Genomic DNA, 26,288 nt, shown 5'->3' on the forward strand with positions numbered 1-26,288 from the left:
TTGCTATGCAAGAACACTTAATAATATATATGTGAGATAACAGTAAGTGGTCTTGCTATGCAAGAACACTTAATAATATATATGTGAGATAACAGTAAGTGGTCTTGCTATGCAAGAACACTTAATAATAATATATATGTGAGATAACAGTAAGTGGTCTTGCTATGCAAGAACACTTAACTAGAAAAGCTACAATTTCTGGGGAAATTGTGAAAAGTGTTCTTGCCTCTACAACTGGAGTGGGCGGAGTAACTGGGGGGAGTGGCTGGAGTAACTGTTGTGTGGTTGGAGTAACTGTGGAAAGGTTGAACTGGGCAGATGGGCAGAGTAACTGTGTGGAGTGTTTGTAGTGAGTAAAGATAGTAAACATTACACTAACCAATTGATTGATCAAATTTAAAAAGTGCACAAGTGCTAATGATGTAGAAGGTAGAAATATCGGTAAATGACTTTGTCGGAAACAGACTTAAGGGTTACCAGGATTTATTCCGCCCCAGCCAAAGCATAGCACCTGACGGACTCGCGTCCCAAAATCAAGTGTGTCAAAAACAGTTTACACAGTGTACATATAATTTCAATATATTGCATCACAAGCGAACTGGCAGTATATTTCCGTTATACATTGTATTAACATTTTGAACAGTCAACTTTTTGAACTTTTTGGATACAAGGCAATTCATTAAAGCATATACTTTAAACCCTTACAAATTTTCAGTTTCTCTGCAGTTTTGCTCCTTGCTGTTTCTTTATCTGTCTTACTAATCAGCAAGCAGGCTATAGCACAGGAAGGAGAGGGTGAGTGTGATGAGGACAGATGTCTGTGATGGATGGGGGGGAGTAAGTGAGTTCAGTGTCTAACAAGTACACCGAACATGAAATATAGAGAATGATTTTTAGCTAATTGTAAATGGTCCCACATAACTAAAACTGACATAAAACTCACATAACATAAACTGACCCTCATTGCCACTTTATTATCTGTTTGATGACCACTGTCTCACAACCACTGTTTCCTGGCATCACTCATGCCCTGTTTATGCAGGCTCTAAGCGTGTTCACAACCACTGTTCAAAACACAATACACAGGATCATGATAGCTGTAATAACTGTGCAGTACTCCTGACTGGAGACAGTGCTGCACCCTGGAGATGTAAATGTGATCCAACAGTGTGTTTTTTTCTGTGGTGGCTGCCCAGACCAGTTGGGTATATCCTCTTGAGTGAAGAAGGTCAGATATTGGCTTCTTTTCTCTGCACAGAAAATCTTCATTGAAATCTCCATAGAGTATTATAGGTTGGCAATCCATTATTTCCAAAGATTCCAAGAGGCCCAGCAGGTTAGTAAGGAATTGGCCAATACTGTAATCCGGTGGCCTGTAAACAACAGCGATCAAAGCTTGTACAGGGGACTCCAGTTTGACAACCAAGAACTCCAAGTCAGTCACATTGTGATGATACTGCTTTTCAAAGGCCTTGAAATGGTTTCTGACATACAAGGCGACACCTCCACCACTTTTACTTGCAATGTCAGGAAGGTTCGTGTACAAGAGGTGTCTGTTGCGTTTGAACAGGTTGTAGCCCTCCAGCTGGAGACTTTCAGCAACAGAAGAGCCTGAGAGATGAGTTTCAGTGAAACATAAAACATCTCCAAGTGTCAACTCATGGTGAGATTTGATATCTTCAATGTGAGCTCGTAATCCTTCCGTGTTGTGATGGATAATTGTTAATGTTTGCTGTTTGTCTGTTGTCTGTAGAAACTTTAAGAGGGGCATAACACTTTCCAGTGATGCATTCTTCATTGAATCCAGGGAGGCTGTGATTTCAGGATCAGCAAAGATCTTCTTCTCATCAAAGTCGGTTATGTACAGTCCTTGCAGTGTAGTCGTTCTACTCAGAGCAACATAGGCCATTCCCGGTTGGAAGACCCATTTCAATGAGACCACTGCTGACTGTATCGACATCCCCTGACACTTATGAATCGTACATGCAAAAGCCAACTTCAGGGGGAACTGCCTGCGAACAACTCCTTTCTGTCTCAGGTTTTCCTCTACCCTTTCCATGTACACCAAGTTGTCAGCATCACAAGACCACTTGTTACGGTATCTCTGTCCTGCATTTGGATTGTCCAGCATAAGCCCAAGCTTGTTTACCGTAGTAGTACCGTTCTCAGTCTGGATGATTATTCTTGCAATCTTGCCAAATGTCCCGTTAACAAGCCCGTCTTCTACATCAATGTTTCTTGTGATCATGATACGGGCACCTTCAGCTGCTTGCAGTGTGTCAATCAGATTGTCTTTGTGTCCTTTGATAGGTTGGTGTTGCCTCAGCATCACTCCTGTTTTAGGGTCTTTTCTGTAATCGTCGGCATCTATGTTGGTGACGTTTGAATGGAGAACAGACACAGTTGCAGCATTATGTTTGTGAACCTCTTTGTTGGTGGCAAATATGTGTAGCACGTCATTAGGGCAGTGGGTGGGATCTGTAAAAGCCTGAGCAAGCAGAGCTTTGTCATCATTGCTTAAGGTGACAGTCTTCTGCTTGACTCTGATTCTATTCAAAAGCTCAGCAAATGAAATGTCATCCTTCTGTCGCATGATCTCTGTCAGCGTGATCATCTGAAAGTTGTCTTTCCAGAGGTCATTGGTATTTTCCTCAAACACGCAGAGTGGCTTACTTTTTCCCAGCGGGGGGACCTGGTAAAAGTCTCCTACTGCTAGTACTGACATACCACCAAAAGGTTTCTTACTGCCTTTGATTTGCTGTAATCTCCAGTTGATGTAGGCAAACAGGGGCTTTGAAATCATTGACACCTCGTCAATAACAATGATCTCCGCATTTGACAGCTGTGCCCTCACTTCATCTATTAGATTTCCAAGTCCTTGGTAGGGTGGCTTCAAGCTTCTTGGCAACTTCAGCAGAGAATGCAAAGTGTTGCCTGAAATGTTGAAAGCTGCTGTTCCTGTAAATGCAGTTAGTAAAACGCTGGGCATGGATATGTCTGCTTCCTCACGTAGTCTGGTAAGTTTACAGAGTATCTTTGTCGCCTCAGCATAGATGCACTTTATCAGGTGTGATTTGCCTGTCCCTGCACCACCAGTGACAAAGTAATAGAATGGGTCAGGATTTAGGCCACGCACACGGTTAGTGCACCAGTCACAAACTGAGTAGAATGTCTGAGCTTGTGTCCGGTTAAGGTTTCTGTACATTTTCCGAAGGAAATCAGGGCACATTTGTGGGGCCTTCACAGTAAGCGCAATTCCACCTGTTTGTTTGTGACGTGTATACTCCGGAACATCATCTTGTTCATTCTCATGAAGTGGCTCCCCTTCTTTGCGTTCCTCTATACATTCCAACCTATCCAACTCAGCTTCTGGGGCAAAGGTGTTCCAAGCATCTTCAACAGGGCCGTTTTTTACAAAGTCATCCAAGACTTGTTCCACAATTTTGTTGTGTTGTTCGAACTTCTTTTAGTTGCTGGTAACAATTGCAGACACTGCTCGGATTGCTTCTTCTCCTGGTAAGCTCGCACAGGCGCCTTTGTAAAAATCCTGGTGTGTTGGGAACCTTACAGTTTTCAGTGATGACTCTGAACGGTGGGGGAGGTAGAGTTTAAGCAGTCTGCCATAGTAGTTCTCGGGGTCCTTCTTCTCTGAGAAGCGTGCGTACCTGATGATTGCAGGCTTCCCTCTCGTGCGTTCTTGAATCATTCCCATTTCATTCAATAGGCTGACACGCTTGCTGTCTTCCTTCTGCTTGCCATAGACAACCCTGTAATGGGATGCAAAGTCTGCCAGACACATGGACTCAAACTCTGGTGTTTCGGGTCTGGCTCTGTATTTGTCGACAAAACTCGTCATCCACACATTAAGAGAATCGGCTGGTTTGTTCTGCAATGCACTGAGCGGGAGACTCATTTTCAGTGCGTTGTCACCAGTTGGCAGAAAAACAACCTCACGTGAGCAAGACTTCATTTTCAGGCTGCACGTACGGGCCACAGACTCCTGGGCACTGACCTCTCTGTGTTTTGAATAAGCCTGAAGAACCTCTTTCATTTCTTCTCGTTCTGTCGCTGTTTCTGGGCTCATTGTTTTGAGATAGTCACTCAGCTCCCGTTCTGGCTTGGATATGTAGGACAACATGTACATGATGCAACCATACTCATCAAGAATGTACTGGATGTCCATGTTGGCGTTCCAGGCCGTCAGCAAATGTGGATTGTAGTTGTTCACCCAGCAGTCCTTGACATCACACTTCATTAGAATCACGCTTGAGGAGGTCAATGCCTGAATGTACGAGTTGTACTGATTCAAAGTCATATCACACTGTGCCAGTAGCTGTGACATGTCTTCAAGCTGCACTTTTGGGTTATTAAGCAAATCCCAGACTGGTTTCAGTTTGTTTTTGGCTGCTTGTGGTTTCATTGCACAATCTCCTTGTTCTTCTGGCATCAGGTAAGTTATCCTCGTTTTTCTAATAGGTGGCTTTTGAAATCCAAATCTGCATACTCTGTTACCTTTCTTGCATGATTTTAAATGAGATGTGCTGTGCATTTGAAGTTCTGTTACAAATCTGTGAAGTAAGGCCTGTTTGGCTTCATCAGGCAGCTGGAATGAGATGTTATGATCTATAAAAGGCACACACCTTGTCATCACTGTCTTGTCCAAATATAGGAGCTCCTGCTACCCAACAGAGACAATGTATATGAGGGCTCCCTCTCGCCTGAAATTCAACCCGGTAAAAGTAATCAATAACTTCACCAATTGGCTGTGCAGGACCCAACAGCAGCTCTCGCATCAGAGCATCAACCCGTTTGTCAAACATGCGCATGGTGGTCACTGGGTTGCCTCGAAGAATGTCACACTTTTCAGCCCAGTCTAGCCCCGCAAAATCCACCTTTTGACCTTGTTGTGCCTTTATTGCCGTTATTACCTCTGGCCATCTGAATTCTGCAGCAGAGAAGGTAAGAAAAAATGTTGGCTTACCCAACTGTCTGACCATGGCTAGCAAATTCTTCAGATTTTTATCCCAGTAAGCTGGACTCCCTCTCAGTGGTTGCATGAACCTTGTGGCATCTCGGTTTCGCACCAACCTCTCAACCTCACACTTGTCCTGTAGCAGCTTGTTGGATATTTTCCGTCCATCCCTGGTATTGGGTTTTCCTTTCCTTAACTGGATGGACATGCTGCTTTTGGCCATGTGTGTTTCTGTGACAAACTGCGCAAAGAAGAGGTAGCTTGTGTCTCTTGCATAACGAGTATCAGCACAAAAAAGCCTTGCATTGAAATACATGCTCGGGGACAGTTTGACTTGTCTTGCCTGGTCCAATGTATTCTGTCCAGTAGGGAACTGAACAGGGAAAGCCATTGCCTCAAGCCTAGGAACTTTAAAGAAGCTGACAGGTGTGTTTCCTTGTGCAGGTGCAATGCTGAATATTCCATCACCGTGTGTCAGTGCTTCCTCTCCAAGGTCAGATGGCTGCAAACAACTGTCTAGGCCAATTCCAGGTCTTAGTGTATCCTTCTCATCCTCTGCATTGGGAGGTTGTTGGTCATGGCCTTCCTGTTGCTCAGAAGCAGCCGGTAAACATGCAGACTGTACCTCTGATGGATCACAATTTTCGATGCGTTCAAGTATCTCCATCATTTCAGTTTCGTCACAACTGTCGAGTTCCATCCCATCATCATCATCATTATCATCATCATCATCAGCGATTGTCTCATCCACTCTAATTGAAATGTCACTGTAGTCGGGGTGTGTGTCAATGAGTTTTGACAGACCTGCTACTACATTTCCCATGTTGACATTATGAAACAGCTGGTGGCCTTTGTAAGTCAGACGTCTTTTCAGCTTCACTCTGTGTAACTGGGATGTGCTGTGCGATCTTGGTAGAGTATTGACCGTGGTTTCCACCTCGGATGGCACACACACTACAGCGCCATGTATAGCTGCCTGTCGACCTTTGGGAAGTGTGATGATCTTGGCAAATGAGAACACAAGGGAGGGGGAGGCGCCTCTAAGTGCAGTATTAAAATCAATTTATTAAAAGAACACTATACAAGCAACTCACATTTTGTAGGGTAAAAAACGGCATGTAATGTGGTAAAATCCATGGAAGGAGTCCATCAGATCGGTCACGGAAGTCCCTGCTGCCTGCTATGCGTTCAGCTTTGTAGAAAACACCGCTCGAGCCGGCCGCGGTGATGTTGAAATCCAAAGCGAGGCCTGGGACGCTGGTGGAAGGCAGGCGCGGAGCTGTGACGTCACTGGAATGCGACGCGTTTCATGAGCGTACGGGCTACGATGACACAGTAGCTGCGCTCTTTCATAAAGCTACACATGGATAGTGAGAGCGGTTTAAGAAGGGATAGGGGGAGGGGAAAGAAGAAGAGGAGGAGGGGAGAGGGGAGAAAACAAAGGCTGGATTGAAGAGGTGGAAAGTGAAGGGCATATGAGGGCACTCTCTGGGAAATGAAAGGAAATTTTCAAAGCTAAAAAACAATCTCAATAATAGCAAACTAACAGATAATGAATGTTATTGTTAGAAATTCCCATAAAGAAAATTCAATATTAAGAGGTGATAATGACAAATGATAAAAATATAGAATTAATGAATAATCATAAAAAATAAATAAATAAATAAAAATAAAAATAATAAATTAGTGTATGTGGTAGATAATTGGGTAGTTGGCTAAAAAATTAAATAATTAATCAGTAGGAGAGGTCTTAATAATATAATCAGAGGTATTGGTGTTTTTACCAATTCTATATGATAAAATTATATAGAATTAATGAATAAATGGTAAAAAAAAAAAAAAAAAAAAAAAAAAAAAGAAGGGTATGTGAGGTAGATAGTTGGGTTATTGGCTAAAAAAAATTGATCAATTAAATAATTAGTCAGTAGGGGAGGTCTTGATAATGTAATCAGAGGTATTGGTATATATGTATGCATATACACACATACACACCAGTATATAACTGATCAAAAACACATACACCCACCCACGGTCACCTCTGCCGCAGAGCCCCTACAACCTATGTGAGCGGGAATCTGGGGCCCTTTTTTACGTAAAGGGACCGATATATATATGTGGATCCAATATATTTGAAATTAAGACTGCTGTGTTGGAGGTTTTAGATGTATTATGAAAACATATGACCTATAGAAAAACGACATGATTATCAATAGAGACCACTAATGCATTGAGTTGATAACGGTAACAGGGATGAGCAGTATACGGTTTATAAGATGGTAGCAATTTCAATACTTTCATTGATTCCTCCTGGCGAGAGTACATCTAAGGTGTAGATCCAAAAGGTCTCACGTGCACAGAGCTTTTTGAACCTCTCAGCCGCTGGGAGGGACCTCGGGATCTGCTCGATAACCCATACCTCAAGGCCATCGGTGGAACCTTGGTGGGCTGAGGCAAAATGTTTTGGGACACTATGGGGATCTGTTCCACCCTCTATGAGTCTTCTATGTTCGCCGAATCTTCGTCTTAGGGCTCTGATTGTCCGGCCCACATACATTAGGCCACATGGACACTTAAGGCCATAAATGACGAAGTCAGACGAGCAGTTTGAAAATTCTTTTAACATGTAGGTCTTGCCTTTAGTAGTGAAAGATTTTCGTCCATGTTGGACGAAATTACAGGTCTTACATAGGGCCTTACGGCATTGGTACATACCCACCAGGGGGATCAATGTGAGTGCCGGTGGTGAGGTTGAAATGGATTTGAACTTACTAGGTGCAATCTTATTCTTAAGATTAGGGGCCCTGCGGTAAATTACCTTGGGACGGGGTGGAAGCAATGTTTTTAAGTGAGGGTCTTGATGTAAAATGCCCCAGTGTTTTTCAAGGATCTTCTCCATACCTTTATGTTTGTTATGAAAGGTGGTTATAAACCTACTGGAGCCCTCATATTACCCTACAAAATGTGAGTTGCTTGTATAGTGTTCTTTTAATAAATTGATTTTAATACTGCACTTAGAGGCGCCTCCCCCTCCCTTGTGTTCGTCTCTGCAGATTCAGGAGTCTGGTTTCAGCTCTCTTTGGAAGGCAGCCCTCTGTGTGGACTTTTTCATATACCATTTTGCCTGTGTTTACATAGACTCTGTGGATTATATTAATTTTATTCATCTCTTAGCTTGTTACTGACCCAATAGTATCATGAGGTTTCCGTTTTTTGCGCCTTCACTTGCTTAGTTATCATATTCTGAAACCCTTTTGTGCTGCATACCGGTCTCTTATCATAATACTTTTTTGTGTATTTCCCTTAGCTGAGTACCAGTTTCCACATATTGAAAACATTTTTAATATTTAAAATCTTTTCATTGCTATAAATTAATTTCATTGCCTACAGTTATATGGTGTTATTTTTTATGCTGTATTTGTCTTTGTATCTGAGCATACTGCATTACATGTTTTATATGTGTTTTTTCTTTTTCTTTTTGATGTAAATCAATCTTATTGCCAATTTTTTTATACTGAGAGGTACATTACTACAATATTTATCCACCATGGATATCATTTCCAACATAACTACACATAAATATGCCACCATTGAATCTATATTTGCCACAATATCCTCTACCCTTCAGTTCTCTGATTCAATTAAACTCCAGGGCAAGACACGACAGAGCCTCTGTGGTAAATTCAAACAGCTAGAGAGATTAATTTGTACCACCAATTTCCAATGGTGGGACAAGTTCTTCTTACAGCAATATATTGATCTTAAAGTTTCCCCCAGAGGCCTGCGTGTAATGAAAGATTGCCCCCTCTTCCTGAATGAAGAACATAAAAAAGAATGGGCTAGTATTGCGGAATTCTGCACCATCAAGTGGATGGGAACACTTATTTCCCATCGCACGGACAGATTTAACTCTACTAGTCAACAAGTCAATACCATCATAGAAGAGATTTCTAGATCCTCTACCCATATTCCATCCTCATGGCTAGAAATACTGAAAGAAAACACTAGAAAGGACGAGGACAACTTCATAAATAAAAAAATGGGGAAGTTCAAGCGTGACTTGGATGACTATAACCTCAATAGGATTTTCACATGGAATAAAAAGAACATTCCTCACAGACCCCACAACAATGCTAACTATCATCCGTTGAGCCACATTAGACAAGACCCCATACCTCCCAATCCTCCCCCCATACCCCTTATGAGTATTCGTTTCCCCGATAGGATAATATCCACTAGTCACCAGTGGAATAATTCACAGGCCCCAGGTCTATTGCCTCAACGTTCTCATATCAATAAAAAAGAAGAACTCATCCGTGCTCTACACCAATTCTACAACAGGTCTCCTAATTCACCATCCATGGTTCAACCCATCCCCCCTGCTTCCAGTGCCCCAGTTCAAGTTATTTCCACTGATGTTCTTAACACTCCCACTGTCCCTCATTCCATTCTTAAACCAATGAATTCCTCTATTTCCATCAAGCCACAATCTCCGCCAACTAAGGCATCCTCTACCTCAAGAAAATCGACTTCCCACGATTTTCCATCTACATCCATCTCCAGTATTCCATCCTCTTCCCCTGTTCCTTTTTTAGTGCCCAGTCCTCCTCTTGCACACACCTCCCGAAAAAGAAAGCTCATAGAAGAGGCTGCAGAGGAGGACAAAACAGAAAATCAAAACATGCTGAAATACCCCAAACTATAAAAATATTTAACTTATCCTCACACACATTATCCCATGCAGATTTATCTCTCCTTGGCCGAGGACTCAACTTTGCACCCACCAACAAACCTAATCCCTTTGTCCTTTTTAAAGACCTCAATGGTTACATACGTAACCTTACCCTCAAGAGGCATTTTCATATCCAATCGGAGAAACTGGCTAATATTCCATGTAAACCTGGCATTAACTCCGAAACCAGTTCTACCACAACGCTAGCAGACTCCAGTTCCGAATTCCCAGATATTGATGATCCTGATGCATCCCAAAGTGATAGCATGCTGGCCCATATACTAACTCAACATCTTGCAACTTCTCCCCCCATTGTTCATACTTCCTTAAAACCCAAATCAATATTCTTTCCTACGCAATCCAAGGGACCCTACTTAGAAGCCTTTTACAGAATCGTTTTTTCAGACTTTAAGAAATTATGTGAATCTTCCTCGGCCTCTAGATCTAATAACTTAACATCCTCTGAAATCAAAGCACTTGATAAAATGATCCATACAGAGGATCTGGTTATCAAATCCGCAGATAAAGGAGGGGGCATTGTACTACAAAACAGAATGGATTACCTCAGAGAATCATATAGGCTACTTTCTGACACCACGACATATGTCAAACTCCCCAGGGACCCCACAACCGAATATGCCAGGGAAGCTGACCAATTGATCTCTACTGCTCTTTTAGAGGGCATTATTACCAAAGTTGAGAAGTCCTTTTTGCAAAAAACTTTTTACCAAGTACCGTACTTTTACCACCTACCGAAGATCCATAAGAGTCTAGAGAATCCCCCAGGCAGACCTATCGTGGCAGCCATGGATAGTGTCACCACGGGCTTCAGTCTATATATAGACCATTTCTTACAGCCCATAGTTGCCCAATTACCATCATATATCCGAGATGGTACTCACCTCTTGGAAATGTTATCTTTATATAAGTGGGAACCCACCTATGTCTGGCTCTCATTAGATGTGTGTTCGCTATACACCTCTATTCCACATGACTTCGGACTGATGGCATTAGAACAATTTTTGTCCGCAGAACCCCTCATCAACATGCGCCAGGCAGGCTTCATAGTGGAGGCAACAAGATTTTGCTTGACACATAACTACTTCTCCTTTAACGAAGAATACTATCAACAGATACAAGGTACAGCAATGGGGGCGAATTTCGCTCCCTCTTACGCAAACCTGGCGATGGGCCTATGGGAAAACAATTTCATTTTCAACAATAACCCCTTTATGGCCAACATCATATTTTTTGGAAGATACATTGACGACCTAATTATCATTTGGGATGGTGATACTGACATGATAACTTCTTTTGTCCAACATTGTAACACCAACCCCTATGGGCTGTCTTTTACGTCAGCCACTGATTCAGCCACCATTGCTTTTTTAGATTTAGAATTGGGACATGATGGCCCCACTATCACTTCAAAAAATTACACTAAACCTACAGCAGGTAATTCTTATTTGCACTTTGAAAGTTGTCACCTTCCAAAATGGGTCACAAACATTCCCAAAGGACAGTTCTGCCGTCTTCGACTATTATGTTGAATTAAGTAAAACTCTCAAAAGAAAGTTCCATGACAAAAAATACCCCGAAACCCTAGTGGAAGACGCTTTCCAACATTACCTGCATGGTAAACCATCAAAACCAAACATCAATCAACCTACATATGAGGGCTCCAGTAGGTTTATAACCACCTTTCATAACAAACATAAAGGTATGGAGAAGATCCTTGAAAAACACTGGGGCATTTTACATCAAGACCCTCACTTAAAAACATTGCTTCCACCCCGTCCCAAGGTAATTTACCGCAGGGCCCCTAATCTTAAGAATAAGATTGCACCTAGTAAGTTCAAATCCATTTCAACCTCACCACCGGCACTCACATTGATCCCCCTGGTGGGTATGTACCAATGCCGTAAGGCCCTATGTAAGACCTGTAATTTCGTCCAACATGGACGAAAATCTTTCACTACTAAAGGCAAGACCTACATGTTAAAAGAATTTTCAAACTGCTCGTCTGACTTCGTCATTTATGGCCTTAAGTGTCCATGTGGCCTAATGTATGTGGGCCGGACAATCAGAGCCCTAAGACGAAGATTCGGCGAACATAGAAGACTCATAGAGGGTGGAACAGATCCCCATAGTGTCCCAAAACATTTTGCCTCAGCCCACCAAGGTTCCACCGATGGCCTTGAGGTATGGGTTATCGAGCAGATCCCGAGGTCCCTCCCAGCGGCTGAGAGGTTCAAAAAGCTCTGTGCACGTGAGACCTTTTGGATCTACACCTTAGATGTACTCTCGCCAGGAGGAATCAATGAAAGTATTGAAATTGCTACCATCTTATAAACCGTATACTGCTCATCCCTGTTACCGTTATCAACTCAATGCATTAGTGGTCTCTATTGATAATCATGTCGTTTTTCTATAGGTCATATGTTTTCATAATACATCTAAAACCTCCAACACAGCAGTCTTAATTTCAAATATATTGGATCCACATATATATATCGGTCCCTTTACATAAAAAAGGGCCCCAGATTCCCGCTCACATAGGTTGTAGGGGCTCTGCGGCAGAGGTGACCGTGGGTGGGTGTATGTGTTTTTGATCAGTTATATACTGGTGTGTATGTGTGTATATGCATACATATATACCAATACCTCTGATTACATTATCAAGACCTCCCCTACTGACTAATTATTTAATTGATCAATTTTTTTTTTAGCCAATAACCCAACTATCTACCTCACATACCCTTCTTTTTTTTTTTTTTTTTTTTTTTTTTTTTTACCATTTATTCATTAATTCTATATAATTTTATCATATAGAATTGGTAAAAACACCAATACCTCTGATTATATTATTAAGACCTCTCCTACTGATTAATTATTTAATTTTTTAGCCAACTACCCAATTATCTACCTCATACACTAATTTATTATTTTTATTTTTATTTATTTATTTATTATTTTTTATGATTATTCATTAATTCTATATTTTTATCATTTGTCATTATCACCTCTTAATATTGAATTTTCTTTATGGGAATTTCTAACAATAACATTCATTATCTGTTAGTTTGCTATTATTGAGATTGTTTTTTAGCTTTGAAAATTTCCTTTCATTTCCCAGAGAGTGCCCTCATATGCCCTTCACTTTCCACCTCTTCAATCCAGCCTTTGTTTTCTCCCCTCTCCCCTCCTCCTCTTCTTCTTTCCCCTCCCCCTATCCCTTCTTAAACCGCTCTCACTATCCATGTGTAGCTTGATGAAAGAGCGCAGCTACTGTGTCATCGTAGCCCGTACGCTCATGAAACGCGTCGCATTCCAGTGACGTCACAGCTCCGCGCCTGCCTTCCACCAGCGTCCCAGGCCTCGCTTTGGATTTCAACATCACCGCGGCCGGCTCGAGCGGTGTTTTCTACAAAGCTGAACGCATAGCAGGCAGCAGGGACTTCCGTGACCGATCTGATGGACTCCTTCCATGGATTTTACCACATTACATGCCGTTTTTTACCCTACAAAATGTGAGTTGCTTGTATAGTGTTCTTTTAATAAATTGATTTTAATACTGCACTTAGAGGCGCCTCCCCCTCCCTTGTGTTCTTCTCTGCAGATTCAGGAGTCTGGTTTCAGCTCTCTTTGGAAGGCAGCCCTCTGTGTGGACTTTTTCATATACCATTTTGCCTGTGTTTACTCTGTGGATTATATTAATTTTATTCATCTCTTAGCTTGTTACTGACCCAATAGTATCATGAGGTTTCCGTTTTTTGCGCCTTCACTTGCTTAGATCTTGGCAAATGGCAGTATTTTGGCCAAAAGTTGTCTTTCCAGCACAATCAAATCGCAGAGCTCTGGGGGAATGGGCGCCAGCTCCATGTTGTTAGCCACAGCGATGGATGATTTGTGTCCTGCTTTTAAATGTGAATCACAGTTGTGACAAATCCATTCTTTGGTCCTTTCATCTGGTACGGTGCATTGTTCAGGTCCTTGACAGTGATTGTTGCACACATGGACATATTTCCCTGTCAAACAGGCAGCAACAATGTGTAGATTCTTCTTGTAATTGCTGTGAATGCAATGTTTCACTTGGTTAGGGAAAAAGGTGCGATGACACATCGTGCACACAAATGTTGGCCCAGCTTTAATGCATTCATGGAAAGTGGATATAGCTGTCTGCATTAGGCTGTTGTTCACTGGTTGACTGCATTCCCGCATGACACGAGTCCATCGTCTGTATTTCATTCTTATTTTGAAGGCACATTGCATCTTATGGGTTATGCGAAAATCTGCTTGAGTGTGACGCTTCATTTTCATGTAACTCATGCAATGTTGCAAGTGACGTTTTCTGAAAGCAGGATCATTATGATATTTTCTGGTGATGTATTGCTTCTGCTTCAAATTGAAATCGGCATTTGTCGCATATTTTCTGGTGATGTATTGCTTCTGCTTCAAGTTGAAATCGGCATTTGTCGCATATTTTCTGGTGATGTATTGCTTCTTCTTCAAGTTGTAATCTGCATTTGTCACATATTTTCTGGTGATGTATTGCTTCTGCTTCAAGTTGAAATCGGCATTTGTCGCATATTTTCTGGTGATGTATTGCTTCTTCTTCAAGTTGTAATCTGCATTTGTTGCATATTTTCTGGTCATGTATTGCTTCTGCTTCAAGTTGAAATCTGCATTTGTCGCATATTTTCTGGTGATGTATTGCTTCTGCTTCAAGTTGAAATTGGCATCTGTTGCATATTTGCGAATGATATATTGCTTCTGCTTCAACTTAAAATCAGCATCTGCTCTGTATCGGCTGGTGATGTATGTCCTTCACTTATTGGTGACAGACATCTTTGTAGCCTTGAAATCACGCCTTCTTTCATTTCTGTGTCTTGTCTTCAGTTTTTGTCGTCTCTGTGCATTTAATTTGGACAATGCCTTACTGTCCTTCCATATGCCCTGTGAGGATTTCGCATCAAGTGACCGTGGAGAATGCTTGCTGGCTGGGAATCCAGTGTGTGTTGCATCTTTGGTCATCTGTGTCACTTTGTTCTCCACATGCTTTGCATTATGTGGTTTGTCAGATTGCACCAGTGGGGACAGCAAACCATCTGACAGACGTCTTGCACGATGAAATGAGACTGGCATGAAGTCATACTGCAGTCCATCAATAGGGCCTCTGGTGTCTGTAAGGAGCAATTTATACAACTTACAAATCCTTGCCCCCATATCACTCAAATGTGTAAAAGTGATCATAACAGCTTTTCCTGTCGCAGGAAGTCCATCCTTATTTCGACTATGAGAATCAAACAGTCCATATCTCCCAGACTTGTCTCTGAACAATGCAATGCAATATGGCACTACTATAAAAAGTGCATGTGTAACATCTGCATTGAGGCACTGAAGTCTTGTGGAGAGGTCAACAAACCAACCTTGGTTGTCACCGTCTACCGTGTCTCTCATACATCCCGATAACACTGGAGATTTAACAACGTTATACTCATATTTGTCAGTGTTGATTCTGAGGGGCACTTCTTCCATTGTCAAGTGCTGATGCTGATAGACATTTCTTTGTTTTAGCTGTTTTATTGTTGAGCCATACAAGCTGTTGCCCTTCTTCAGTATTTGATCAAGATCACCCTTTCTCACATCATCAAGCTCACTGTGGTATGCCAAAAATGTCAGAGCCATGCATGTACACTGTTTGTTCCTTAACCTTCCATAGCCATGATGACCCTGATGAAATGATGCCTGCACAGAAATGTCACTTGGTACACATGGTTCTTGCATGCCATGGTTTTCAGAAGTGCCCATCACACTGTCACTGTGCTCTTGAACTTGACACTGAGTTGAACATGAAAATGACACCACAGGTTCACTATGTACCTCCTGGGCACATTCACTGTCACAAACCTCCATATCCACTATGCTGCTGTGGGGCTCCGGATCCAGTTTAGTCCAGCGTATCTTTGCAGCTTTAGATCTCTTTCCTTTAGATGGCATGATGATATTTGTGGAAGGAGCTATAATTCCCCTCAGAGCTTTGTTCGAAGAGCTATAATTCCCCTCAGAGTTGTGTTGGAGGAGGAGCTATAATTCGCCTCAGAGCTGTGTGGGAGGAGCTATAACTCCCCTCTGAGCTGTGTGGGAGGAGCAAAAATGCTATAATTCCCCTCAGAGCTGTGTGGGAGGAGATACAATTCCCCTTAGTGTTGTGTGGGAGGAGCTATAATTCCCCTTAGAGCTGTGTGGGAGAAGCTATAATTCCCCTCAGAGCTGTGTGGGAGAAGCTACATTTCCCATCAGAGTTGTGTGGGAGAAGCTATAATTCCCCTCAGAGCTGTTTAAAAGGAGCTATAATTCCCCTCACAGCGGTGTGGGAGAAACTATAATTCCTCTCAGAGTTGTGTGGGAGGAGCTCTAATTCTCCTCAGAGCTGTGTGGGAGGAGCTATAATACTAAGCTGTAATTCCCCTCAGAGCTGTGTGGGAGGAGCTATAATTCCCCTCACAGCGGTGTGGGAGAAACTATAATTCCCCTCAGAGTTGTGTGGGAGGAGCTATAATTCTCCTCAGAGCTGTGTGGGAGGAGCTATAATGCTAAGCTATAATGCTATAATTCCCCTTTGAGCTGTGTGGGAGGAGCTATAATTCCCCTCAAAGCTGTATTGGAGGAGCTATAACTTCCCTCCAAGCTGTGTGGGAGGAGCTATAATGCTATAATTGTCCTTAGAGCTGTGTGAGAGGAGCTATAATTCCCCTCAGAGCTTTGTGATTTTTTTTTTTTCAAAAATGATTTTGTTTTTTTTTTCAAAAATGATTTTGTTTTTTCAAAAATGATTTTTTTTAATGATTTTTTTTAATGATTTTTTTTTCAAAAATGAATTTTTTTTTTTCAAAAATGAATTTTTTTTTTCAAAAATGAATTTTTTTTTTCAAAAATGAATTTTGTTTTTTTCAAAAATGATTTTTTTTTAAATTTTTTTTTTCAAAAGTAATTTTTTTTTTCAAAAATATTTTTTTTTTCAAAAATATATTTTTTTTTCAAAAATTAATTTTTATTTTTTTCAAAAATAATTTTTTTTTTTACATGGGGCGGTCATAATGTTTTGGCTGATCATGGGGTGGTCATAATGTTTTGGCTAATCATGGGGTTGTCAGCTTTTGTCACCTCCCACTCCAGTTTTGAACATTTCGCCATTCATTCCTATGGGACCAATTTCGCCGCAAAAACGACGATATTTCGTGGACCATTCGGCGAAACGTTCCACAAAGCAATAGCACACCAATCGGGAACAATCCACACGTTTTGGTATATTACTTGTCTCTCTGGTGTAAAAACTGTGGGAGGAGTCTACAAGCATTATCAAGTCTAGCAGATGAAGTCACATGCATTTGGGGTGTCTCAGCATCTTGTGTTTACAACCACTGTTTCCTAGCAATGCTCATGCCCTGTTTATGCTTCACAAATACTGCTCAATACACAGAACACAGGAACATGATAGATGTAGTAACTATGCAGTAATTCAAATGGCCGTATTTTAAAAACTATAAATCCTACAGCGAAGATCTTTATATTGTGAGAATCACAAGACCCAGACCTAGATTTTGATGTATAGTATGTCTCTGAAATATTAAAATTGAAGGCACGGTCGCAGTTTAGAAATTGCCCTTCAAATTTGAAGGGGCTAGAGTGTAGTTTCAATGAATGTCAATGGATGGCATGAGTCGCAAACAAATGATCATATTGTGAAAACTATCAGGACTATGGCTTAGCCGTGGACATGTTTAGTGGCAGCAGGGATAGCTGAACCTTTTGATATAAGATTTGTGTAGGTGGGCTTGAAAATGAGGGAGTGGTGGCAGTTTAGAAATCATGGTCTGATTTTTCAGCTTTTGTCACCTCCCACTCTAGCTTCCCCATTCATTCCTATGGGACCAATTTCGCCGCAAAAACGACGATATTTCGTGAACCATTCGGCGAAACGTTCCACAAAATAATAGCACACCATTCGGGAACAATCCGCACGTTTCGGTATATTACTTGTCTATGTAGTGTAAAAATTGTGGGAGGAGTTAGGGTGGTAAATTTGGCTATAATAATAATAAGAACTAGAAAAGCTATAATTTCAGGGGAAATTGTGAAAAGTGTTCTTGCCTCTACAACTGGAGTGGGCGGAGTAACTGGGTGGAGTGGCTTGAGTAACTGTTGTGTGGTTGGAGTGGCTGGAGTAACTGTGAAAAGTGTTAAAAAGCTTAATATTTTAAAAAGTATAAATAGTAGTAAAAAAGTCTCATCATTAGCTGAAAGAGCTGAACATTTTTTTCAAAAATTATGATTTTTTTTTTCAAAAATTATTAATTTTTTTTCAAAAATGAAAAATGATTTTTTTTTTCAAAAATGATTTTTTTTTTTTTTTCAAAAATGATTTTTTTTGTCAAAAATATTTTTTTTTTCAAAAATATATATTTTTTTTCAAAAATATATATTTTTTTTCAAAAATAATTTTTTTTTCAAAAATGATTTTATTTTTTTATTTTTCAAAAATGATTTTATTTTTTTTTCAAAAATGATTTTTTTTTAAATCATATTTTTTTTTTAAATCATATTTTTTTTTTAAAAAATGATTTTTTTTTTTAAAAATTATTTTTTTTTTTTCAAATTATTATTTTTTTTTTTTCAAAAATCAATTTTTTGAAAAAATAAGAATAAAAAGAATAATATATATGTGAGATAACAGTAAGTGGTCTTGCTATGCAAGAACACTTAATAAGAAGAATAATATATATGTGAGATAACAGTAAGTGGTCTTGCTATGCAAGAACACTTAATAATAATAAGAATAATATATATGTGAGATAACAGTAAGTGGTCTTGCTATGCAAGAACACTTAAATAACTAGAAAATGCATTTCCTGGGGAAAATGCGTGGGAATGCTGAATAGCTAAATTGCTAAAACGGCCGCCATCAAAACTGCCCCATCATACTGCCATCAAAACTGCCCCATCAGAATTTCCCCATCAAAATTGTCCCCATTAAAACTGCCCCATCATATTGCCACCATCAAAACTGCCCCATCAGAATTGCTCCATCAAAACTGCCCCATCAGAATTGCCCCATCATATTACCACCATCAAAACTGCCCCATCATATTGCCACCATCAAAACTGCCCCCATCATAATGCCATCAAAACTGCCCCATTAGAATTGCCCCATCAAAATTGACCCCATCAAAACTGCCCCATCATATTGCCACCATCAAAACTGACCCATCAGAATTGCCCCATCAAAACTGCCCCATCATATTGCCACCATCAAAACTGCCCCATCAGAATTGCCCCATCAAAACTGCCCCATCAGAATTGCCCCATCAAAACTGCCCCATCAGAATTGCCCTATCAAAACTGCCCCATCATATTGCCACCATCAAAACTGCCCCATCATAATTGCCCCATCATATTGCCACCATCAAAACTGCCCCATCAGAATTGCCCTATCAAAACTGCCCCATGATATTGCCACCATCAAAACTGCCCCATCATAATTGCCCCACCAAAACTGCCCCATCATATTGCCACCATCAAAACTGCCCCATCATAATTGCCCCATCATATTGCCACCATCAAAACTGCCCCATCAGAATTGCCCTATCAAAACTGCCCCATCATATTGCCACCATCAAAACTGCCCCATCATAATTGCCCCACCAAAACTGCCCCATCATATTGCCACCATCAAAACTGCCCCATCATAATTGCCCCATTAAAACTGCCCCATCAGAATTGCCCTATCAAAACTGCCCCATCATATTCCTCTATTATAAATCAGTATATGGTGTGTCTGTCCCCTCCCCTGGGCTCTGTAATCAGAGCTGAGATGCTCCAGCCACCTCCCCCCCTGTGTATAACAGAAGCTTTGGTAACCATGGCAACAAAACAAACACAGTACACTCTGATTAATGGCTAAAATTTCCTGAAATGACCTCTAAACAAAAAGCTTTTTCTCAGAAACTATAAATCCTACAGTGAAGATCTTTATATTGTGAGAATCACAAGACCCAGACCTAGATTTTGATGTATAGTATGTCTCTGAAATATTAAAAATGGAGGCACAGTCGCAATGTAGAAATTGCCCTTCAAATTTGAAGGGGCTAGAGTGTAGTTTCAATGAATGTCAATGGACGGCGTGAGTTGCAAACAAATGGTCATATTGTGAAAATTATCAGGACTATGGCTTAGCCGTGGACATGTTTAGTGGCAGCAGGGATAGCTGAATGTTTTGATATAAGATTTGTGTAGGTGGGCTTGAAAATGAGGGAGTGGCAGCAGTTTAGAAATCATGTTCTGATTTTTCAGCTTTTTCACCTCCCACTCTAGTTTTCCCATTCATTCCTATGGGACCAATTTCGCCACAAAAATGACGATATTTCGTGAACCATTTGGCGAAACATTCCACAAAATAATAGCACACCATTCGGGAACAATCCGCATGTTTCGGTATATTACTTGTCTATGTAGTGTAAAAACTGTGGGAGGAGTTAGGGTGGTAAATTTGGTTATAATAATAATAATAACTAGAAAAGGTACAATTTCTGGGGAAATTGTGAAAGTGTTCTTGCCTCTACAACTGGAGTGGGCAGAGTAACTGGGTGGGGTGGAGTGGCTTGAGTAACTGTGAAAAGTGTTAAAAAGCTTAATATTTTAAAAAGTATAAATAGTAGTAAAAAAGTTCCATCATTCGCTGAAAGAGCTGAACATTTTTTTCAAAAGTAATTTTTTTTTTCAAAAATGAATTTTTTTTAATTTAAAAATGATTTTTTTTTCTTCAAAAATGATTTTTTTTTTCAAAAGTAATTTTTTTTTTCAAAGGTAATTTTTTTTTTCAAAAATGAATTTTTTTATTTCAAAAATAATTTTTTTTTCGAAATTATTATTTTTTTAAAGTAATTTTTTTTTCAAAAATAATTTTTTTTTTCAAAAATATTTTTTTTTCAAATATATTTTTTTTTCAAAAATAATTTTTTTTTTAAAAGAAATTTTTTTTTCAAAAATATTTTTTTTTTTCAAAAATAATTTTTTTTTTTTCAAAAATATTTTTTTTTTCAAAAATATATATTTTTTTTTTTCAAAAATGATTTTTTTTTTTCAAAAATTATTTTTTTACTTTTTTCAAAAATTTTTTTTTTTTTTCAAAAATATTTTTTTTTTACATGGGGCGGTCATAATGTTTTGGCTGATCATGGGGTGGTCATAATGTTTTGGCTGATCATGGGGTTGTCAGCTTTTGTCACTTCCCACTCTAGTTTTGAACATTTCGCCATTCATTCCTATGGGACCAATTTCGCCGCAAAAACGTCATTTCGTGGACCATTCGGCAAAACATTCCACAAAGTAATAACACACCAATCGGGAACAATCCGCTCGTTTCGGTATATTACTTGTCTCTGTAGTGTAAAAACTGTGGGAGGAGTCTACAAGCATTATCAAGTCTAGCAGATAAAGTCACATGCATTTGGAGTGTCTCAGCATCTTGTGTTTACAACCACTGTTTCCTAGCAACGCTCATGCCCTGTTTATGCTTCCCAAATACTGCTTCATCAAAACTGCCCCATCAGAATTACCCCATCAAAACTGCCCCATCATATTCCTCTATTATAAATCAGTACATGGTGTGTCTGTCCCCTCCCCCGGGCTCTGTAATCAGAGCTGAGATGCTCCAGCCACCTCCCCCCCTGTGTATAACAGAAGCTTTGGTAACCATGGCAACAAAACAAACACTAACAGTACACTCTGATTAATGGCTAAAATTTCCTGAAATGACCTCTAAACAAATGGCCGTATTTTAAAAACTATACATCCTACAGCGAAGATCTTTATATTGTGAGAATCACAAGACCCAGACCTAGATTTTGATGTATAGTATGTCTCTGAAATATTAAAAATGAAGGCACAGTCGCAGTTTAGAAATTGCCCTTCAAATTTGGAGGGGGCTAGAGTGTAGTTTCAATGAATGTCAATGGACGGTGTGAGTTGCAAACAAATGGTCATATTGTGAAAACTATCAGGACTATGGCTTAGCCGTGGACATGTTTAGTGGCAGCAGGGATAGCTGAACGTTTTGATATAAGATTTGTGTAGGTGGGCTTGAAAATGAGGGAGTGGCGGCAGTTTAGAAATCATGTTCTGATTTTCCAGCTTTTGTCATCTCCCACTCTAGTTTCCCCATTCATTCCTATGGGACCAATTTCGCCGCAAAAACGACGATATTTCGTGAACCATTCAGCGAAACGTTCCACAAAGTAATAGCACACCATTCGGGAACAATCCGCACGTTTCGGTATATTACTTGTCTATGTAGTGTAAAAACTGTGGGAGGAGTTAGGGTGGTAAATTTGGCTATAATAATAAGAATAATATATATGTGAGATAACAGTAAGTGGTCTTGCTATGCAAGAACACTTAACTAGAAAAGGTACAATTTCTGGGGAAATTGTGAAAGTGTTCTTGCCTCTACAACTGGAGTGGGCGGAGTAACTGGGTGGGGTGGAGTGGCTTGAGTAACTGTGAAAAGTGTTAAAAAGCTTAATATTTTAAAAAGTATAAATAGTAGTAAAAAAGTTCCATCATTCGCTGAAAGAGCTGAACATTTTGTTCAAAAGTAATTTTTTTTTTCAAAAATGATTTTTTTTTCTTCAAAAATGAATTTTTTTTTCTTCAAAAATGAATTTTTTTTTTCAAAAGTAATTTTTTTTTTCAAAGGTAATTTTTTTTTTCAAAAATGAATTTTTTTATTTCAAAAATAATTTTTTTTTCGAAATTATTTTTTTTTAAAGTAATTTTTTTTTCAAAAATATTTTTTTTTTTCAAAAATATTTTTTTTTTTCAAAAATATTTTTTTTTTTCAAATATATTTTTTTTTTCAAAAATAATTTTTTTTTTAAAAGTAATTTTTTTTTCAAAAATATTTTTTTTTTTCAAAAATAATTTTTTTTTTTTCAAAAATAATTTTTTTTTTTTTCAAAAATATTTTTTTTTTTCAAAAATATATATTTTTTTTTTCAAAAATATATATTTTTTTTTACATGGGGCGGTCATAATGTTTTGGCTGATCATGGGGTGGTCATAATGTTTTGGCTGATCATGGGGTTGTCAGCTTTTGTCACCTCCCACTCTAGTTTTGAACATTTCGCCATTCATTCCTATGGGACCAATTTCGCCGCAAAAACGTCATTTCGTGGACCATTCGGCGAAACATTCCACAAAGTAATAACACACCAATCGGGAACAATCCGCTCGTTTCGGTATATTACTTGTCTCTGTAGTGTAAAAACTGTGGGAGGAGTCTACAAGCATTATCAAGTCTAGCAGATGAAGTCACATGCATTTGGGGTGTCTCAGCATCTTGTGTTTACAACCACTGTTTCCTAGCAACGCTCATGCCCTGTTTATGCTTCCCAAATACTACTTCATCAAAACTGCCCCATCAGAATTACCCCATCAAAACTGCCCCATCATATTCCTCTATTATAAATCAGTACATGGTGTGTCTGTCCCCCTCCCCCGGGCTCTGTAATCAGAGCTGAGATGCTCCAGCCACCTCCCCCTCTGTGTATAACAGAAGCTTTGGTAACCATGGCAACAAAACACACACAGTACACTCTGATTAATGGCTAAAATTTCCTGAAATGACCTCTAAACAAATGGCCGTATTTTAAAAACTATACATCCTACAGCGAAGATCTTCATATTGTGAGAATCACAAGACCCAGACCTAGATTTTGATGTATAGTATGTCTCTAAAATATTAAAAATGGAGGCACAGTCGCAGTTTAGAAATTGCCCTTCAAATTTGAAGGGGCTAGAGTGTAGTTTCAATGAATGTCAATGGACGGCGTGAGTTGCAAACAAATGGTCATATTGTGAAAACTATCAGGATTATGGCTTAGCCGTGGACATGTTTAGTGGCAGCAGGGATAGCTGAACGTTTTGATATAAGATTTGTGTAGGTGGGCTTGAAAATGAGGGAGTGGCGGCAGTTTAGAAATCATGTTCTGATTTTTCAGCTTTTGTCATCTCCCACTCTAGTTTCCCCATTCATTCCTATGGGACCAATTTTGCCGCAAAAATGACGATATTTCGTGAACCATTCGGCGAAACGTTCCACAAAGTAATAGCACACCATTCGGGAACAATCCGCACGTTTCGGTATATTACTTGTCTATGTAGTGTAAAAACTGTGGGAGGAGTTAGGGTGGTAAATTTGGCTATAATAATAAGAATAATATATATGTGAGATAACAGTAAGTGGTCTTGCTATGCAAGAACACTTAATAATAACTAGAAAAGGTACAATTTCTGGGGAAATTGTGAAAGTGTTCTTGCCTCTACAACTGGAGTGGGCGGAGTAACTGGGTGGGGTGGAGTGGCTTGAGTAACTGTGAAAAGTGTTAAATAGCTTAATATTTTAAAAAGTATAAATAGTAGTAAAAAAGTTCCATCATTCACTGAAAGAGCTGAACATTTTTTTCAAAAGTAATTTTTTTCAAAAATGAATTTTTTTTAATCAAAAATGATTTTTTTTTCTTCAAAAATGATTTTTTTTTTCAAAAGTAATTTTTTTTTTTCAAAGGTAATTTTTTTTTCAAAAATGAATTTTTTTATTTCAAAAATAATTTTTTTTTCGAAATTATTATTTTTTTTAAAGTAATTTTTTTTTCAAAAATAATTTTTTTTTTTCAAAAATATTTTTTTTTTTCAAATATATTTTTTTTTCAAAAATAATTTTTTTTTTAAAAGAAATTTTTTTTTCAAAAATATTTTTTTTTTTCAAAAATAATTTTTTTTTTTCAAAAATATTTTTTTTTTCAAAAATATTTTTTTTTTTTTCAAAAATGATTTTTTTTTTTCAAAAATTATTTTTTTACTTTTTTCAAAAAATTTTTTTTTTTTTCAAAAATATTTTTTTTTTTACATGGGGCGGTCATAATGTTTTGGCTGATCATGGGGTGGTCATAATGTTTTGGCTGATCATGGGGTTGTCAGCTTTTGTCACTTCCCACTCTAGTTTTGAACATTTCGCCATTCATTCCTATGGGACCAATTTCGCCGCAAAAACGTCATTTCGTGGACCATTCGGCAAAACATTCCACAAAGTAATAACACACCAATCGGGAACAATCCGCTCGTTTCGGTATATTACTTGTCTCTGTAGTGTGAAAACTGTGGGAGGAGTCTACAAGCATTATCAAGTCTAGCAGATGAAGTCACATGCATTTGGAGTGTCTCAGCATCTTGTGTTTACAACCACTGTTTCCTAGCAACGCTCATGCCCTGTTTATGCTTCCCAAATACTACTTCATCAAAACTGCCCCATCAGAATTACCCCATCAAAACTGCCCCATCATATTCCTCTATTATAAATCAGTACATGGTGTGTCTGTCCCCTCCCCCGGGCTCTGTAATCAGCTGAGATGCTCCAGCCACCTTCCCCCCTGTGTATAACAGAAGCTTTGGTAACCATGGCAACAAAACAAACACTAACAGTACACTCTGATTAATGGCTAAAATTTCCTGAAATGACCTCTAAACAAATGGCCGTATTTTAAAAACTATACATCCTACAGCGAAGATCTTTATATTGTGAGAATCACAAGACCCAGACCTAGATTTTGATACATAGTATGTCTCTGAAATATTAAAAATGAAGGCACAGTCGCAGTTTAGAAATTGCCCTTCAAATTTGGAGGGGGCTAGAGTGTAGTTTCAATGAATGTCAATGGACGGCGTGAGTTGCAAACAAATGGTCATATTGTGAAAACTCTCAGGACTATGGCTTAGCCGTGGACATGTTTAGTGGCAGCAGGGATAGCTGAACGTTTTGATATAAGATTTGTGTAGGTGGGCTTGAAAATGAGGGAGTGGCGGCAGTTTAGAAATCATGTTCTGATTTTCCAGCTTTTGTCATCTCCCACTCTAGTTTCCCCATTCATTCCTATGGGACCAATTTCGCCGCAAAAACGACGATATTTCGTGAACCATTCGGCGAAACGTTCCACAAAGTAATAGCACACCATTCGGGAACAATCCGCATGTTTCGGTATATTACTTGTCTATGTAGTGTAAAAACTGTGGGAGGAGTTAGGGTGGTAAATTTGGCTATAATAATAAGAATAATATATATGTGAGATAACAGTAAGTGGTCTTGCTATGCAAGAACACTTAACTAGAAAAGCTACAATTTCTGGGGAAATTGTGAAAAGTGTTCTTGCCTCTACAACTGGAGTGGGCGGAGTAACTGGGTGGGGTGGAGTGGCTTGAGTAACTGTGAAAAGTGTTAAAAAGCTTAATATTTTAAAAAGTATAAATAGTAGTAAAAAAGTTCCATCATTAGCTGAAAGAGCTGAACATTTTTTTCAAAAGTAATTTTTTTTTTCAAAAATGAATTTTTTTTATTCAAAAATGATTTTTTTTTATTCAAAAATGAATTTTTTTTTCTTCAAAAATGATTTTTTTTTTCAAAAGTAATTTTTTTTTTCAAAGGTAATTTTTTTTTTCAAAAATGAATTTTTTTATTTCAAAAATAATTTTTTT

The sequence above is a fragment of the Aquarana catesbeiana genome, linkage group LG07, assembly GCF_042186555.1.
Source record: "Aquarana catesbeiana isolate 2022-GZ linkage group LG07, ASM4218655v1, whole genome shotgun sequence".
NCBI classification, from domain to species: domain Eukaryota; kingdom Metazoa; phylum Chordata; class Amphibia; order Anura; family Ranidae; genus Aquarana; species Aquarana catesbeiana.